Raw genomic sequence first — 19,184 nt, forward strand, 5'->3', positions numbered from 1 at the left:
GTGCCAGAAATAGCAAAAACTTGAACTTGATCTTATTTGTTACACTTCGGTTACCCTGCGGCGGGTATGAAGCAGGAGTGTAAAATGTTCTTCTGTAAAAAGCAGGCCTGTCATATGTGCTGCAAAAGAAAATTAAGGCCTATAGGTGTATAGGAAGCATTTTCCATGCCATTGTTGCCCTTTAGTTGCCCTTTAGGCGAACCCTCAGTTTGATTGGTGGAGGTGGATTTTTTACCAACTTTCTATGGTCAGTGTTTGGGTCAAGATAACCATGTGATAGCTCTCAGGCCTGGTGATAAGTCATTCAGGCATTAGGTAGGGCAATCTGGGAAGAGGAGGATGCATGCACATGGCGTAGTTGGATTGGAAGGATGGGTGCCCAAGAAAACTAAAGTTAACCTACAGGTTTAGCAGGTTGCTTACATGCAACTATGGATCCAGTGCCAAATTTGCCCCATCAAATACGAGTCTCGTATTCTCCAAGATGGTGATCTCTTGGTAGGCTTAGAAGATTCAGATTGATCGGAAAACATCCTCTGATCTTAATCCCCTCACCTGAATTAACTTATCCCACTCCATCCACAGGTTTATACTTACCAATATCCAAAGCTAGCAAGGTAAAGCACCCATGTGCAACGTCGGCCATAGTCATCCATGGGACCTCCCGCTGGCCATAGGAAACAGCTCCAAAGATGTCTACTGCAGAGCCACCCTCAGGCACAGGATGTGTGCACATGGCATACAAGGTATTTCAGGGGTCGTAGAGGTGGACTGGAAAGATGGGTGCCAAAAAAACCTAAAGATACTCTACAGGTTTGGGAAATGGCTCACACGCAATTATGGGTCTAGGGTCAAATCTGCCCCATCTTTGGTTCTCCAAGATAGAGAACCTCTTGGGAGGCTTAAAAGATTTCATCTTCATCAAACATCGTCTGATCATGTGAGTCAACCATTTATGGACCAGATATACATTTTCTAATCCTCCACCCCATCACCTATCCTGTCTCACCCTACTTACCAACTGTAAGTTCAGCAAAGTATGGCGCTCTTGTGCAATACCACCCATAGTCTTCAATAGGACATTTCTCGGACCATAGGACACAGCCTAACATCGTGTCCATTGTAGAGGTGTGCCCACCGACTGTGCTGATGTAAACAAGCCTTTTGGATCTTGGTTAGTAGCTATCTTCAGAAGTAGGGTGTTAGATAAGGATACGCCAGGGAAGGGGAGTTAGAAAAAGTTACATTTTGCCCATAATTATAGATGTCCTTCAAAGACGTAATCAAAGATGTCCAGGAGATGCACTGAACCATGGAATGTTGAGTCTTCAAGGACACAGTCCCATAAGCGTCTACTGTGCACATGTAAACAAACTGTGAGATCGTTGACCTATGGATGTAGGTAAGTAGCTATTGATGGAAGTGTGGGGTTGGGTTAGGTTAGATCAAAAAAAGAAGGGGAGGTTAGAAAAGGTATATTTTGTCCATAATTACAGATGTTCTTCAAAGAAATAGTTGAAGATGACCAGGAGGTGCACTAAACCATGGAACGTTGAGTCACATAGGTGTCTACTGCAGAGGTGTGACCTACTGTGCAGAAACTGTGAAATTGTGGACCTTTGGATGTAGGTAAGTAGCTAAATGTGGCGGTGGGAATGTTGGGTTAAGTTAGGGAAAGGGGGGCAGAAAAGGTATATTTTGTCCATAATTAAAGATGTCCTACAAAAATAGTTGACCAGGCGCACTGGACCGTGCAGTGTTGAGGCTTCAGGAGACTTGACTCGTGCTTTTGTTTTTCTTGAAGTTTTGCCGAAATTGGTCTTTGGGTATGACAAACTCCCATTAAACAAAGTTGTGACCCTCAACATTAAATCCGCAATAAATAAAGCTTCACATCACTTTCATGTTTGATTTTTCAGTTATTTAACACAGAGCTAGTTTTAGAGAAGGGGAATGGTTTTAGGGAACACTGGGCAATTACCAAGGGTTCCAACCCTCTCCCAGACCCTTATGGACAAAATGGCAGGGATTGCACCGATTTGGATTACTTGATCAACCACAGTCCAATTAAACTCAACCTCTATGTTATACAATTGCTGTTTGCTGGGGATTTTTTAGGAAGATGATGGGTCTTTCTCAGTCTTTCAGCAGCCACCGCTTTCAACTGATGTGGGCTTTGTCCAAGCCATTGGAATTGCAGTTCAGTCCATAGCCCTGAATTGAATGGAAGCCATTGGAAGTGCAGTTCAGCCCATAGCCCACAGTTGAAAGGGAGCCATTGGAGGTGAAGTTGAGCCCACAGCCCTAAATTGAATGGGAGCCATTGGAAGTGCAGTTCAGCCCCCCAGCCCTCAGTTGAATTGAAACCATTGGAAGTGCAGTTGAGCCCACAGCAAACCACTCTGGTGAACCTCAGGTCTAAAACTGGCCTAAATGCCCCTTTGCATAACTACCGAACTCTATGTAGCATTCACATTAAAGAAAACCAAACCAGAAATGCCACAAGCAGGTCTTTTCACAACTCGCCCTCCCTTCAATGTGCAGATATAAAAAAAGACGATACAAAAGATTGCCACGTTGTATTCCTTACAATGTTGCCATGGAAGATATTCTATGATGTCATGTAAATCCATATAAATGACATTATATAACGCATCGTATCATATTATACGATATACATTCACTTTTAGTCAATGGATATTAGCTGCACTTTTTGATGATAATCTCTGGGAAAAATTCAGCAGATGGTTTAATCCGGTGGTTAGACCAGAAACTCGCGCGCGACAAGCCCGGGCGATGAAATATTACAGCACTGTATGGTTATTCAATATCTGGGCTTTATTAGCTAATATTACCCCAGCAGGATAACTATATACATGTAATTACAGAATTAAGCCGTCTGATTGGTACTTACCCCATAGGTCACCCCTTGGGGCACTTGCACTTACTCATGACGTAACCCAACTATGACATGACCCCACTAAGCCATCTCCTGGCCATAGGGAACAAAAAAGTCCCTCGACTTCATGGTAACTACAGTAAGTCTTGGCACCCACACGTACTGCCTTCTTTACCAAGGAATCTAGTTGCTGTCTGCAACAGTGTATCCAGAATACCCTAGCAAGCCATTATCTTAACCACTAGGGTGGCCCATGACGATGGACCCAATTTTTCATTTTGTATGCTTGTGTGCCCCCCCCCCATGACCCAGCATACTATGGTTCCATCATCCAACTCCCTCATCGCCACTATAGGACACGATAGGGATGTAGAGTGGTCTAGAGGAAGGAACAATGGCGCACAATGTGGGTGGAGTTCCAAAAGCAGTGGCGTGACTACTGAGGCCCGGGGCTATCTATCTTCTTACCCTTCTGGAAGATGCTGATCCTCACCCCCCAAATTTGGCAAATTCCTGACCTCCCCCAGTATTGGGACTTCTGTTTCAATGGAGCCACCCGGTCATTTACCGACATTTTTTGAGGTCACGTGACTACAGAGTAAAATAGAGTTGGCGGCACGGAAGAAAAAGGCCCAACATTAGAGGAGGTCATATATTTTAAGCTATCACTACCCTACCATGTATAGGGGTGCAAGTGACATATGGGGGCAAATGTAACCCCTTGTAGATGGGCCCGCAAGCCACAGGGGTAACAACGGAGTTAAAGGGAAGTTAGAAGCAGGGGGTCCCATCAAATTTTTTCTTAGGATGAAGTTTGGCCACAGTTGGAAAGTTTTGACTGTCTTTTGCCCCCTAGGAGCCATAATAAAGTGAGGCAGGAGAATATGGAGAAGTGAATATAATTCCTGACTATAAATATTAGGTATTATCTTATTAGACACTAACAAAGTCCCTTTAACCCAGCTGCAACCCATTATTACAGTACAGTGCAGTCTACCAGCTTTACATCCTCCAGTCATCAACACCTCAACCACCTTCCCACGTGACAAGATCCCGCTGTAGCAGCCATTTCCCGCCTTCACACCACGGTCTCCATGGTAACTGTAAGTATCACGCGCGCGCCTCTGCCTAGGTAACTAACCTGCCGCGCGTGCACAGCAGATTTGCCGCCTGAGTAGAGGATTGTTTTTTTCTTTCATAGCCACGCCCATACCCGTCTGGAGCGCGATATAAGAAGAGTGGCGCCGTTTTGGCGCTGAGGGAGTGGAAGGAAGGTGTGTGGGGAGAGGTGGAGAGGGGTAACAGGTTTATTTGTAAGTCTTATGGCGGGTTTTAATGAGAGCTGTGACTGGCAAATGTCCTCTGTTACTTCTAAATTTGCCAAATGTGGCCTTCTTCAGGATCAGTGGGCGGAGCATACTATTGTAACCCATAGCAACACCTCAGAAGGATGAATCCTATGCATTCCATACATAAATAAGTTTATATATAAACTTTAAAATAGTATTTTTTGATAGTTATAGTCATAATATGTTCCCCCTCCTATTCCCGCACCTACTAGATTGTAAGCTCTTCAGGGCACGGTCATCTCGTCCTGTATCATTGTCTGTATTAGTCTGTCATTTGCAACCCCTATTAATTGTACAGCGCTGCGTAATATGTTGGCACTATCTAAATCCTGTTTATTAATAATATAAGTTTGCCATGATGCACTTGCCAGTTTTTTTAAGGTTATTTCCTATTATAGGGTGACAACGCGCCTTTCCAGTCTCCCAAATGTGCTCCAGCGTTGTCACCGCGTCTTATAGGCTCCTGATGAAGGCAAGTTTCTGTTAACACTGTTGTCACTAACCCTGCTCTTGGAAATACCTTGCACCTGTTGCTGGAGTGCATGTAGACAGGAAGGGCCTGCGGGAGATGCACTTAAGGGATGGATGCATTGTTCATTGAGGGCTTGTTTCCATGAATGCATTGCAGAAATGCCTGTGTTATTGCAATGCATGGCCACGTACAGTATATGCAATGCACAAAATCCCGCTAGCCCCCTCCATACCCCCATTCTGCAAGTCCGTACCTTCCTCATGTTTTCTCTGCAGCCACCCAGGAAAACCGTAGTACCGAGTTCCATTAACATGCCATTGACATGAATGGGGCATTGCTCTATAGGGGGGGTGCCCTCACTTTTTTGGCTTGCAAGCTACTTTTAAAATGACAAAGTCAAAATGATCCACCAACAATAAAAACTTGGACTCCTGTGCGCGGTAGAGTTTATTTTGAAAGGCAGGGCTCCGCGATCTATCCGCGTTACCTTTGCGATCTACCGGTAGATCGCGATCCACCTTTTGGGCATCCCTGCTCTATGAGGTCATGGGCAAGTCTATTGGACGTTATAGCACGCTATACTTTTCCTGTCTGTAGATGGCGCTGGTGGCCCTAGCCTTTAAAGGGGGTAAGAAAAGACCGTCAAAGTGTGGGTGACACATTTTAGTGTATCAAAGGAAGAATATATTTACTACTATGAGCCCCAGTGACAGCAGAAAGCTATGATGATGATGAAAACTCCACATATCAATGCTACTGTCCCCACCTGACCCAGACACGGCCTGCATAAAGTTCCAAATACCCTATAATAATACTAAGCATCCATCTGCCCAAGCTGGAGAAACTATCAGTACTCTAAAATGTCCTATCACTACCTTAATGTTATTCAGTTTTTGTGGCACCAAGCTAGTGGCCAATATTCTGGTCGAATTTGACAACAACCAAATCATACCGTTCATCTCCTCTTATCTATTGGTGGGTTGTTTAAGGTGCGTACACACTTCCAATTTTTATCGTTCCAATCGAACGACGAACGATCGATTGGGCAAAAAATCGTTCGTAAAAAAGTAACCAACGACGCCGACAAACGAGGAAACTCGTTGGAAACGAACGACCGGACCGGCGGATCGGATTGGACGACGATCGTTGAACATCGTTCGTGTGTACGGTCGTTCGTTGATCGTCCATGGGCTGAGCATGCGTAATGAACGAACGTTCGTTCACTTTCCTGTCGTGCACATAGTTCCTCTATCGCTCAAACGATCGTATCTATTGTGTGTACAATATCTACGAACGATCGTGTCGTTATCTCTATGTGCAGGATCGGTGCTATACTATCGTTCGTAGATATCGTGCAGGATCGTTCGTCGTTCGTTTTCCAACGATAATAATTGGAAGTGTGTAGGTAGCTTTATTCTGGGATCTCTTCTAGTTATCAGAAAGAAAGTCAGGTCAGGTTGGCAGGAGGTTCTTCCAACTTGGTGCTGGATGGGACAGCCTAGGCCAGGGGTCAGCAGACTTTTTTTGGCTACTAGGCCATTTTAGGAGGTCATGAAGGCACACTAGGCTGGACTCTCTTTCGAGTCCCGCACTGATGGCTCTGCCCCCCACCAGGAAAACCCTCTCCTCCGCAATGCATACAGAGGAGAGGGAATGTCCCCTTACCCCAGGGGTGGAAGTATTAACTCTGGCTGCGGTAAATAGGGAAAGGGGCATAAAAAGGAGGCTCAAAAGCCGCATGAAGCTCCGGAGCCGCAGGTTGCTGACCCCTGCTGGCCAGGATTAGGCCAGATCGACCAGGGGGGGCGTTAGGCCGGAACAGACTACTGGCTAGGCCGTATCTGGCCCAAAGGCCAGAGTTTGCCTACCCCTGGCCTAGGCCAAGGTTTCTACCAGAAACGTGACACCTAGGGTTCCTCCAGAGTTTGCTAGGGGCCTCCTGCACCATGGTTCTGCACCGATCGCCCCTTCTTGGGCTAAAATGGCCCTACCTAATTTAATTTCCAAGGAGCGCATTATAATTACCTAAGCTGCGCAATAACCAAGTTAAGAAAAAAGCTGTTCCAAGTTCTTCATCAAGGAACCAGCTTGTGCTACAGGAGAGTTTGTGGATCCAATGCCAATGACGGTAAAGAGACAAATAATGTAGGATAAAAACATCACCTGATGTGTTGAATATCTCCTATAACCGTTTTGAGTAGGCTTTTCCTATTATTTTGTGGTGTGTCCTTCAGAATTTGTTCCTATCCAGTCAAAGAACATTTGTGTAGTCAGTTACCAGTGTAGAACAAGACAAACTGGTTAACAATAGACCTTCTACCTTGTCTAAAGCAATGTTTGTCAACCAGGGTTCCTCCAGAAGTTGCTAAGGGTTCCTTGAGCTATGGTTCTGCACCATCCACACCTCATTGGGCTAATATGACCCCACACAATTTGGTTTTCAAAGAGTGCATTTTGTTTACCTAATCTGCAATAAATTGATAGAAGAGATAGCAGCTTTTTCAAAGTTTTATATCGAGGAACCAGCTTGTGCTACAGGAGAAGTTGTAGCTCCAACACCAAGGACGTTACAGAGACAAATATTGTAGGCTGAAAACAGCATCATACACTATATGACCAAACGTTTGTGGAATCTGAGGTGTAAAATATCTCCTTTACCTCCTTTGGGTAGGCCTTTCATAATATTTTCAGAATTTGTTCCCAACCTGTCAAAGAATATTTGTGAAGTCAGTTACTAGTGTTGGACAAGAAGAACTGGTTTACCATGTACCTTCTACTTCATCTAAGGGAGTGTTTCTTAACCAGGGTTCTTCAAAAATTGTTTAGGGGTTACTTGAGCACCAATGACACCTTTTTGGGCTAGTATGGCCCCACGTAATTTGATTTTAAAGGAGTGCATTCTCTTTACCAATCTGGGCAATAACCAAGTTGAGAAATGGGCTTTTCCAAGTTCTCTACTGAGGAACCAGCTTGTGCTACAGGACAAGTTGTGGATCCAACACCAAAGAAGTTACCGAGACAAATAATGTAAGATGAAATCATCTCATAATTGGGGGGTTCCTTGAGCCATGCTTTCCAAAAGTGCATTCAGTTTACCTAATCCTTGTAATAACTAAGTTAAGAAAGAAGCTTTTCCAAGTTCTCCATCGAAGAATCAGCTTGTGCTACAGGAGGGTTTTTGGATCCAATACCAAAGAGACAAATAATGTATGATAATGAGACAAACAGTCATAATATACACTATATGGTATGATACCTGATGTGTTGGCTCTCAATTAACTCTTTTCAGTAGGTATTTTCATAATATTTTCAGAATTTGTTCCCAACTGATCAAAGAGCATCTTAGACATTAGTTACCAATGTTGGACAAGAAGACCTGGTTCATCACGGATCTTCTACTTACGTGTTTCATAACCAGGGTTCCTCAAGAGGTTGCTAGGGGATCGTTAAGCAATGAGCAATTTGAGCCTCTCAGGCCAGTTACCACTGACACCAATGGTCTTTTTGGCTACCTGTAATGGTGGCATTCTTCCCACTGGCCAGCAATGTAAGAGGCATTGATCACTATGCTAATGTACTGTGAGCTGTGGAGATATTAATTATAGCAGTGGTTCCCTTAAGACCTAAAAGGTATTTCAAGAGGTGTTAAAAAGGCCAGGAAAGGCTGGCCTAGATCCTCAGGTTGAGTTGTTCAGCTTAGTCTGTTGAGGTTGGTATTGGTAGATAGTCCTTCCCGTGCTCTCCTACACCAAGCTCAGGTAGTACCCACAAGCACAAAACCTACAGACAGAGTCTACAGGTGCCTTATAAAGCTTTTAAAGTTGGTGGCTACCCAGGCTGGGCTTTCACTATGTAAGCCCCACTCCAGTTTCCTTAAAGGTTAAATAAAATTGACTGCAAAAAAAAGGAAAAGGAAATGTACATGACATAAACCTGTAACTTTAATGTTTAAATATGACACACCCAAAATTTATGTGAGCCTGCTTCTCTGAGTTAGCACATAAGCCAGGCGGTATTAACTGTAATTTGTTATCCGGCAACCTAAAAAAAAAGCTTTCACCAAAAGACTCCAGGGCAGGGTGGCAAAGTCTTAACCTTAATCATTAATGTTGGAGATGATCAAATTGACTCGTGCAAACTGGGGTTGTACCATGATTGCACCAGGTTTCTGGTGGCAATATCTATGCCTATTTTTTTTGGTAGGCAATGACCATTGGCCCTTATCAGGCTGCTTTATGTTGCCTTATAGGCCATCTTTTTCAGTTATGCCTGCCTGGTTCTTTTAAATCAAGAAAAGATGGCCTTATAGGTTCAACACCATTACGTTTGCACGGCTAGTGTTTTCAAACTTCATTAAGGTGGAGTTTTCTCCCAACACCATCACAAAGCACAGTGTATTGTGAGACATTCCCATTCAATGCAGGGGTGAACATAGGGAGGTGCATAGGGCTCTTCCCCTCAGACAGCAGCTCCCCTGGGACCCCTAAGTCAAGTAGTGGAGCCCTAAGTCAGTTCTGCAAAAGAGCCCTCTCCTGGCTACATCCACCACTGATTCAATGTCATCATTCATCTCACTCACAGATGGTTCATATGCTGTCAGTAACTTTTTGCTATGTCATCCTCTTAAATCACCATAACATTTCCTAAGTGTCAGTTAATTTTGTTTATTTAATAAAGTAACTTTCTTTTCCTTATTCTTTCCCCTGAGCAGGTTCTGAGGCTTTGTCGCCAGTCAGTGGATTCTTCTAGTTTTTTGGATAGATGTTAAACGTGGACAACATCAATCAGGCCTCCTCCCTTAACAGCTGAATTTTTGGCTACGAGGTTGACTGCCCTTATGGACTTACAAACCTACATTTCTAATACATGGGTGTTCATTCCCTTGCTCCTCACCATAACTATTTGTATGCTTTGTTTGTAGAAGTGCTGCAGGGTTCACTACATACATGGTGATCCATTTTATCTCCTTGACAACAGAGCTTTTTTTTTTTGTTTCTCACCATGGATGCAGATTCATGCTAGCATGGTTTGTTTGCATACATTTTTATCTTTTTTCGGGAACTGATATGTTTTTAGTCCCATAGGCGACTGGTGACTTTACAGGCTGACACGCCATCCACCAAGCTCTGATCCTGGCCATATACAGGACATATCGCTTGTTTCAAGAGCGATATAGTCATGGTCAGCGGAGTAGTCATGATCATGTGACCACTCAACGGAGAGAGCTTTTGTTAAAGTTCCTTGGAACATATTTTTTACACTAATATGGCTTTTTACAGTTATCGAATCAAGCTAGTGGGAATCTTCAGGAGGGTTATCATTGACTTATATATGAAGATTGTATATGCCTAGCCTGAATGTGTCTAGGATATGATAGAAAAATGGAATCAAGCTATGTGCCTGGTTCAACACGATATAGAAGTACAAGATATAAAAACTACAGAAAACAACCACAGTTGGAGAGTGATGGCTTGTGGATATGTGTATAGTGAGGCATTCCAACAGTCTCATGGCCCAAAATCCATTTAAAACCCCTTGAGAATTTTCTTCTATGTAAGAGCTAGATCCTTGAGAAACCTAGACAAAATATTGTCCATTCCACAACTTAGACTTTTTCTTCTTTGGTGGAGGTCTACAGTTCACTGGTCAGTAAAAACCCTCCTGGTCTATACAAGTTCAATAAACCTGCAAGAGGTCCACATGTGGACGTAGGCTTCAACTGTACCTTTGTACAGCACTGCTTGCCTTGACTTATTCTTTGTGAGCTTTTTTATCTGTGGGTCTAGTAGGCTTTAAAGTTCAGTCTTTGTCCCTACTGGTTGAGGTGGCTGTGATGGCTTTTTTTTAATTGTCTGGTGGCACGCCCAGCAAATACAGAGGTAAAAAAAGAACCACGTCCGCTTGATATGGTCATCAGAGTTGAAGTTTAGCCTAGATGGATACAGGAGGTAGTACAGGTGATTGTTTGTACAGGTACTTGGTTGTAAATGGGGTTTTGACTGTCGGACTTTGTAGAACATCAGCTTCAGATGGTGGGACAGCAAACATAGAAGGCCAGTTGAACAATTCATGTCATTAACATATTTCCAGAACTCTCTACTTCTATTCATCATAGCATCATCTACTTTCCAATAATTAGCTTTGTAAACGACTACCCAATTTTGTCTTTTTTTTTTTGCATCTCTTTTCTGTTGCTTCTGAATGGATCCACTGTTACAGAATGCCGCTTTTACCTGTTCACACTAGTTCTGTGTTTCTGATACTGTATAGTTGAACCACCATTGACTAAGAGCCACATTGACCTTGCTCCAGTTGTGCCTTCTTAGCAATGCCAGTTTGGGCACTGATCTTATTTTTCTGACATTGCCTGATTTATCAACCTACCACATGGTGCAAGTTGCTGTCTACTTCCCACTAAATTTCAATCTAATTCTTCATCATTGATCTTCTTGAGGTCTGACCTGCTGGTTGTTCTGATGAGCACATGGAATCTGTAGTGTACATATAGCCTTTATTAGGCCTCCAGTCTACCCGGAGATCCCTGATTCTGTGTTGTAGCGCTACCATTCTTGGAAAATTGTTGTTTGTAAAAGAATTCTGTCCTATTTGGCGTTTCTCAATCACTTACTCGGCACTTTTCTTGGCGGCCCGACTGTTACTAATGCACAATTTTCCTCAGAACCCTTTGCACATTATATCCCGTACACACTGCTTCTCTAAGGATGCATTTGTTACCATGTGTTTGGTTGGGGGTTAATGTGTGTGAATACGAGGATTTGGTTATCTAACAGACAAAAACATTTAATCCTATAAGTATGGGAATATTTGTGAATCATACAGTCAGGTATATTTCAAGGAGTGGAAACAAGGATGGAAGAGGCAGTTGGCACCAACTTGTTACAGCTGAATTATAGTGATTAGGACAGTTTTTACTGTTCAATCGCATTTTCCGGATTATTTTTCTATAGCTTGGTTTTCATAAATTGGACCATTTACTTCATGGATGATTAAAAGCAAATCTACCAGGTTCATCAATGTGTCAATAGTAGAAATGCGACTAATGTTCCAATTCCAAACAATTTGAAGCCCATCATTCTACACTGAAAATGATTATTCACAAGTGGTAAACATTCTAGACTATTGCCAATCTTCCCAATAGCAGATTCACCCAGAAAATCCACCCCAAGATTGGACTGTGCAATGCTTCAAGATATTGAAAAAAATCGCAAATTAAATGGTAAAGTTAATTACAGTACAATTGGGAAAAAGAATGAGCACGTATAGCTTGTTTGGAAGGGTTGCCAGAAGAAAGCTTCTTTTTAAAAAGAATATGGTAGCATGGCTAAGGTTTTAAAGTTGCATCTCAACAAACCATCTGGAATGATGTCTTCTGGACAGACAAGACTGAAGTGAAGATGTTTGGCTATATTGCAAAGTGCCACATTTGGGGAACACCAAACACAGCATATGAGGACAAACACTCATACCAACTGTGAAGCACTGTGGTGGGTGGTGGAGGGGGTGATGATTTGGCTTGTTTTGCATTCACAGTCATTGAGTCAACCATGATCTCCTCTACTTTTTATGCTGACTTACTGATACTAAAAGGCCCCTGTTAAATAGCGATATATAGAGATAACCCACAAGGTCCTGGATTCTGGGTATACACTACATTCTGCTTGTATCCTGGACCCACCCGTGCCATGCAATGTGAGCGTGCAATTCTTTACAACAATTTTTGTAGTAGTGATCCTTTGGAGTTCATATCAGTTTTGCATGAATGGCCATCAGGATAAAAATCGACTTTACCTGAACATAGTTTTCAGGTAGATCCTCAGGAAATGCTTTTGCATCAAATCAGAAACTATTGGTCGGCAGACATTAACGACAGTCTATACTTCTTTGTGTCTGTTCACAAAAGAAGGAAATCTGAAGGAATAGATAACCCAGCCCGGTCACTATTAAAGCGTGGTTGCTGAGCAGCCATATTCTCAGTCTGCTGTGATTGTTAGGGAGAGCTGGCTAGGTTGTATTTAATCACACTGGTGGACTATCTTTGGTAGCTAGTATTAAAAAACACAAATACATATAGTGGGCTTTTGTTTAAAATTGTTTTGCTATTTTTTTTTGGCTAAGGCCATTTTTTTGGGGGGTAATATCATAATATTTCCAGTTGCTAGGGCTTTTTCAGTGTTTTGGTTGTTCTGCATAGACTTGTTGCAGAACAGTTGCTGGATCTGCCCTTTGTACACACTATACAGCTGCATTGCTGTGCGGTGACTAGTGAACATCAAAAGCACCACACATCCACCCCCCCCTTCCTCCTTTTCCCCATTGCTTTAGTTTCAATTAGATCTAAACATTCCATTTAACTCCAAAAAACTTCAAGAAATGACAGGCAGGCCTAAAATGACAGGCATTACCTTAAATACGCATCAGTGCAATGAAAGGATCTTGTGAATGATTCCATCAAACTGTTCCGCCACTGGCCATTTTTTTTACCAGGCTATATCTTTTTTTTAAGAAGACACTGTTCTGTGGCTTTTAGATCTGTTGTAACTGTTTTCACTGGTGAAAGTAGGCTAAGTACCAGCCTGTAGAGAGAATGCTGTAAGCAGAGAAAATTTTTTTTTTATTTTTTTAATGATCAATACCAATACTCAAAATGATGGCATGGAGATATTGAAGCTGGGTGAAAAGTTCAGAAAATTGCAAGTTATCAGTGGAGTGCATGGAAAAAAGTGTGACTTTTATATATATTACATCTTTTTCAGTTTGGAAAAAACTTAGATTATATTCATTCCCCAATTTCTCCAACTTCAGCTACATATCTCCGCTCTCCAGAATGGAAACAGTGGACCGTGTTTGTGTGCCGGCACAGCCACCTGTATTCTCCATTGGCAATGCAGGACAACAGATGGAAGATGGGACTGAACATTGTCTTCCTAGAACAAGAAATGTCTGAACAAGGACAAGCAGGATTATCAGAGATTATTCAATGGAAGCTACAGATTTAAAGACTGATAACTTCTTTGAAATTTGTAATTTTGGGTAAAACATTATTTGAGAGTGTACATAATGAATTAGTAGGAGATTTGGTTTAGATGTTTTTAAACTTAACTGCCTATACAATAGCACCTTAAGTAACTTTGTCTAATTACTAGAAAACCCGAAAAATATTTTTAATTAGTCAAACTGAGGTTGATGCCCACATGCTGTCAAGCTGCTCATTTTTCAGCATGATTGTTTTTCACGAGATAATGATTTGACTAACGCATACGCTGGCAGATTTTCATTCTGCATGATTGTACTTGTTTTTAAGAAAACTTCTGTTATACTTAGAAACTGTCAAAAAAAGTAACACACATATGCCTGGAGATATCTTATTAAAGGTATGATTAAAGCACAACCTGCTCTGATTGTTTCTGCATTTCAATCAGATTTTGGGTATATACTGTCAGCCAAAATGTTTAGGGGCCCCTGTGCCATCAAAACAGCTCTGGACTGTTGAGGCATGGACTTCAGAAGACCTGTGAAGGTGTCCTCTGGTAAATGTCACCAAGAAAGTGGCAGCAGATCCTTTACGCCACACTAGATCTACCAGCCTGCCTTCTACCCATAGTGCATCCTGCTGCCTCTCCTGACCTGCTGTCTAACCATAATGCATCCTGCTGCCTCCCCTGACCTGCCTTCTACCCATAGAGCATCATGCTGCCTCCCCTGACCTGCCTTCTACCCATAGTGCATCCTGCTGCCTCTCCTGACCTGCCTTCTACCCATAATGCATTCTGCTGCCTCTCCTGACCTGCCTTCTACCCATAGTGCATCCTGCTGCTTCTCCTGACCTGCCTTCTACCCATTATGCATGCTGCTGCCTCTCCTGACCTGCCTTCTAACCATAATGCTTCCTGCTGCCTCTCCTGACCTGCCTTCTACCCGTAGTGCACACTGCTGCCTCTCCTGACCTGTCTTCTACCCATAGTGCATCCTGCTGCCTCCCCTGACCTGCCTTCTAACCATAATGCTTCCTGCTGCCTCTCCTGACCTGCTGTCTACCCATAGTGCATCCTGCTGCCTCTCCTGACCTGCCTTCTACCCGTAGTGCACACTGCTGCCTCTCCTGACCTGTCTTTTACCCATAGTGCATCCTGCTGCCTCCCCTGACCTGCCTTCTAACCATAATGATTCCTGCTGCCTCCCCTGACCTGCCTTCCACCCATAGAGCATCATGCTGCCTCCCCTGACCTGCCTTCTAACCATAATGCATTCTGCTGCCTCTCCTGACCTGCCTTCTACCCATAGTGCACCCTGCTGCCTCTCCTGACCTGCCTTATGCCCATAGTGCACCCTGCTGCCTCTGCCAGCCTGCCATTTTTTCATAGTCCATGCTGCTCCTCCCCAGGTAAAGGATGCACCATTTACCAGGCCATCTACATTGTATAAGAAAATGTTATTCAACAGACCAGGTCACCTTTTTTCCTTTGCTCTATGGTCCAATTCTGAAGGCAATGTGCCCTTTGCTTTTGGGGTCAGGAGGAACACTCTGACAGGTCTGCGGCTACACAGTCCTAAACACAGCAAGCTGTGAATCGCTGTGTGTTCTGGCTTCCATGGCTAGCTTTAAAAGTTAACTCCAGGATTTTTTAAACAAACTTTTCAGTAGGGTACCAGTTAACAACAATGTATTAGTACTTGTTTCAGTTTGGGGGGTGGATGAAAAATGATATTTTACTGAGCTTATTCCCTCACTCTTGCAGACTTATCTTCTCTGTGACCGGTCCCTGTTGCATGTTTTCTAAGCTGCTGCATGTGGTGGTTGCAGGCATGAAAAACATCCTATACAATGAAGGATTAAGTAACTTTTACATTTTCCAGCAATTAATTCTCTTTTGTAGGATTGGACCAGAAGATTCATCTTCCCACCTACAAGCACGTTTATTTTCCCACCAGTATGCACAATAATGGACCTTGGGTGCACTGATTCACTGGACCGCTTTCATTTGATTCTATCCACTACGTATCGGGAGACATCCACAAAACCTGACATTTTGGAAATGCTCCGACCCATCATCCAGCCATCACAATTTGGAATTTATTGAAGACCCTCAGTTGCTCATTTTCCTGCTTTCAACACATTACCTTCAAGAACTGACTGCTCACTTGCTGCCTAGTACAGTATTTGGCCAAAATATGTAAGCTCGCCAATCAATCCAAGTAAATCAGTTGTGGAAGCACATTACAGACAACATTTATGTCATATTCATTGTCAGTATTCAGTGGTTCAGGGTTTGGGACTCTTCCAACAACCTCATTGACAACCACCAAACAAGTCCATCCACGAAGGGGTCACCTTACACCCCAACCATAAAGTACCAACTAGTAGTCTTCATTCTTTTTCCACCTCATGCTATTTATTCCACAAGGTGATGTTTTGTTGTCAAGTCATGCTTATCTTTGTGAAAGAGCACCAGGGTATCAATTATGAAAATACCTGAGAGTCAATTCTCAGACAGTTTGAGTAGATAATAGGTAGGCTAATAGAATAAGTATTTGGGTGGAGGTTCTTATGAGGAAGGTCAGCAAAGTATGCAGGTTATGATCTAACCCTTCTTACCAAGGTTTTGTTTTGCAGACTATCGTGGTGTTTTTACATAACAAATATGATGGTTTGTGGGGCCAGTGAGAATTTGTGCATTGTACTGTGAACTGGCTTTCCTTTACTATGAATGGTTTGTGCTAAGGGGTTGGCAGTGGATGGAGCCATTAGAATAGCTCTCAGCTTCCTTGGAAGCTCCTTTGAAGCAGATTGGCCTGTCCATCTTTCCCCTTTAAAAGATATTTTTTTTATTTTTATTGTTTTTCCCCAATTCTCTATAATGATAAAGTTGCTAATGTCTACTTACCCTCCCCCCACTCCACCTCTGTCCTCAGCTTTCTACTTGAGCCATTGCCACTTACATAATTTTGCCTATTTTCCATGGGCCTATATGACCTCAGAGGGGCACGTTAATACACAGGGTAAGCTCATAGTAAGCCAGGACTGAGGAATAATGCCTGTCTCTTGTTGGAGGAAGAAGAGTAAAGTGCTATGACATTAATGGACCAGGTGGAAGACAGCAGAAGAAAATGGTATGCATAGTTTGTTCCTTTTCAGTAAAATTAAGAGGTGGGGTAAATGTTGGAGTTGCAGTTAAATTGTCCACCGAAGAATCCATGAATAAGAAGGAACATGTCCCTTCCACAATAATCCCTCCCTGATAGCTCCGGGTATATGTCAAAAAGAAGAATGCTTCAGCTTTGGTTGCCAGTAACCCCGGCAATCCCTTCTTCCTCTCCTCAAGCCAGGAATTAATAAATTCCTGCATGATTGTTGGGAGTTACATCACTCTGCCCAGCCAATCAAGATGGCCATAATTTGTCTTTGGGAAGAGAAGAAAAAAGAAGATGGCGCCTCCCTGCGAGGGAACAGGAACATTTGAGTATTGCAAGTTTAGTTCAGTGTTGCATATAGGCTGTACAAATCAATTACAAAAATTGTGAAAAAATAAAAAAAGCCAAGAATTTACTGATTCTGCACATGAGCTTGGCGTGATCTACATGACTGGAAGGGTTGTCCATGTTAAACTTGGTTCAGATGGACAGTTGAAAATCTTATCTGTTCCATATTGCTCAGTTTTAAAGGCTATGCACCCAAGAGCAATAAAGAAGAGCTATCTGAGAAAGTAAGGCGTTATGCATTGGTTGGATAGAACTCATGTTTTAACAAAGACATTATACGTCAATCATGGAGGATTGTAGATTTTGATAATTGCATGTTGTTATTATATATAATGACATAATCAGTGTTCATTTTATTTCTGTGTATATTTTCTCAAGATATTTACAAGCAGACAAAGCCCTTTTAGTAAAAAAAAGTCACCGTATGATGTTTTTGAGACCACTGGAAGTTTTGCTCATTTCTTGTTACCAGGTTGGTGATCTGACTTTTCTCAACTGCATTTAAGCTTAATCACACCCTGGCTATTCCCCATCTGTGAAAGAGCAGCAAAAGACTTAGGGCCATTGCAAAATTGCAATTGACCGCAGTATTGTGCCACAGGCTCAACCACGCTTCCATCTGCTACCATTCAATAGAATGGTAGTGATTGAGAATCAATCTGTGCACGTTGTTGCTCTTGCATTGTAGTAGGGTTGTAGCGCAGCTCTTGAAAGTGTCATGTCACTTCTGGCAATGCATTTTTTTTCTTCTCTAAAGGAATAACTGCACCGCAACTGCAAAAGCAATGCATGCCCTCCTGACACACAAGCACATAGATAGTATAGTTTTGTGTATTGCTTCCAGATCTGTAGCAATCCATTAATTTTGTCTGTGTGTGAAAGACCAGTCCCTGCTGCTCTCTCACCTTGTGTAGGGTGCCTAGTCTTGTCTCCGCCCCCCTCCTGCATTTTTCAGCAGGCATCCTGCAGTGGGTGGGGCCTGATTGGTCCCTCCCACATCTTCAGCTCTGCTCATGCTACCTACAGCACAGTGATGATTTCTCTGCCACTTGCACATAGTAATATGTGAATTTGCAGAGACAATTTGTGCACACAAAATGGATTTATATTCTTTTTGGCTATTAAATGAATGTTTCTTAGTCTGCAGGTAGTATGGGGCCCACACTGTACTGTGCAATGAGCATCTTCTTGTAGTTAAAACAATCTGCATATATATATTTTATAAAGCTGCAATTCTTCTTTCAATAACACATGATCACATGTGAAAATCTAGAATAACTTTGTGATTTGTGTCATTAGAGTTTAGATGAATTACTTGGCAGAAATAATTCTATAAATACTATTTCCTGAAGAAAGTCTAAAGTATACAAAATACATGGAGCAGAAAGTGCACCCTCTGACCTTTCCTTTTCCACTTTCCACCATAAGCTAAATCTACTCCTTGATCAGCGGGAAAGAAATCTCCCTGACGGGTCATTTACAAGGAAATGCCGCACACTTGTCACTTCTGGGTGCGGCTCTCGCTGTTATGGTGCTTTACTTATATAAGCAGAAATCTATTTGATCCCATAAAGTCAAGGAAAAAAAGGAAATGTTTCTTGATCGATTTCCTGCGTAAACTTTGGAAAGCCTGTAAAAAGAAATGGGATAAATACCAAGGGAAAATAATTCTGCTATGTGCCAGTGTGAAGAGGGCAGTGCCAATGTTATATTAATGACGCGATTTATTTTGATTGAATGATTGAATTTTCTTGTACAAATACTGAGAGTGCTTATGATAACAATAGATAGAAATCCTTTGTAAGCCCACTGGTTCCCCAATAACCCTAAATTCAGATAGGCGGTTGTGGTGTGGTTACCGCTTCCCGGTGCCCGTCTCACCAGCAGCCATCCATGGGGAATGAATAGGAGCAGTAATGAGGGGTTCAGTACCGCCTGCTGTCAGATTTTTATATGGTTGGGGCTG

The sequence above is a fragment of the Pyxicephalus adspersus genome, chromosome 4 (genome assembly GCF_032062135.1).
Source record: "Pyxicephalus adspersus chromosome 4, UCB_Pads_2.0, whole genome shotgun sequence".
Lineage (NCBI taxonomy): Eukaryota > Metazoa > Chordata > Amphibia > Anura > Pyxicephalidae > Pyxicephalus > Pyxicephalus adspersus.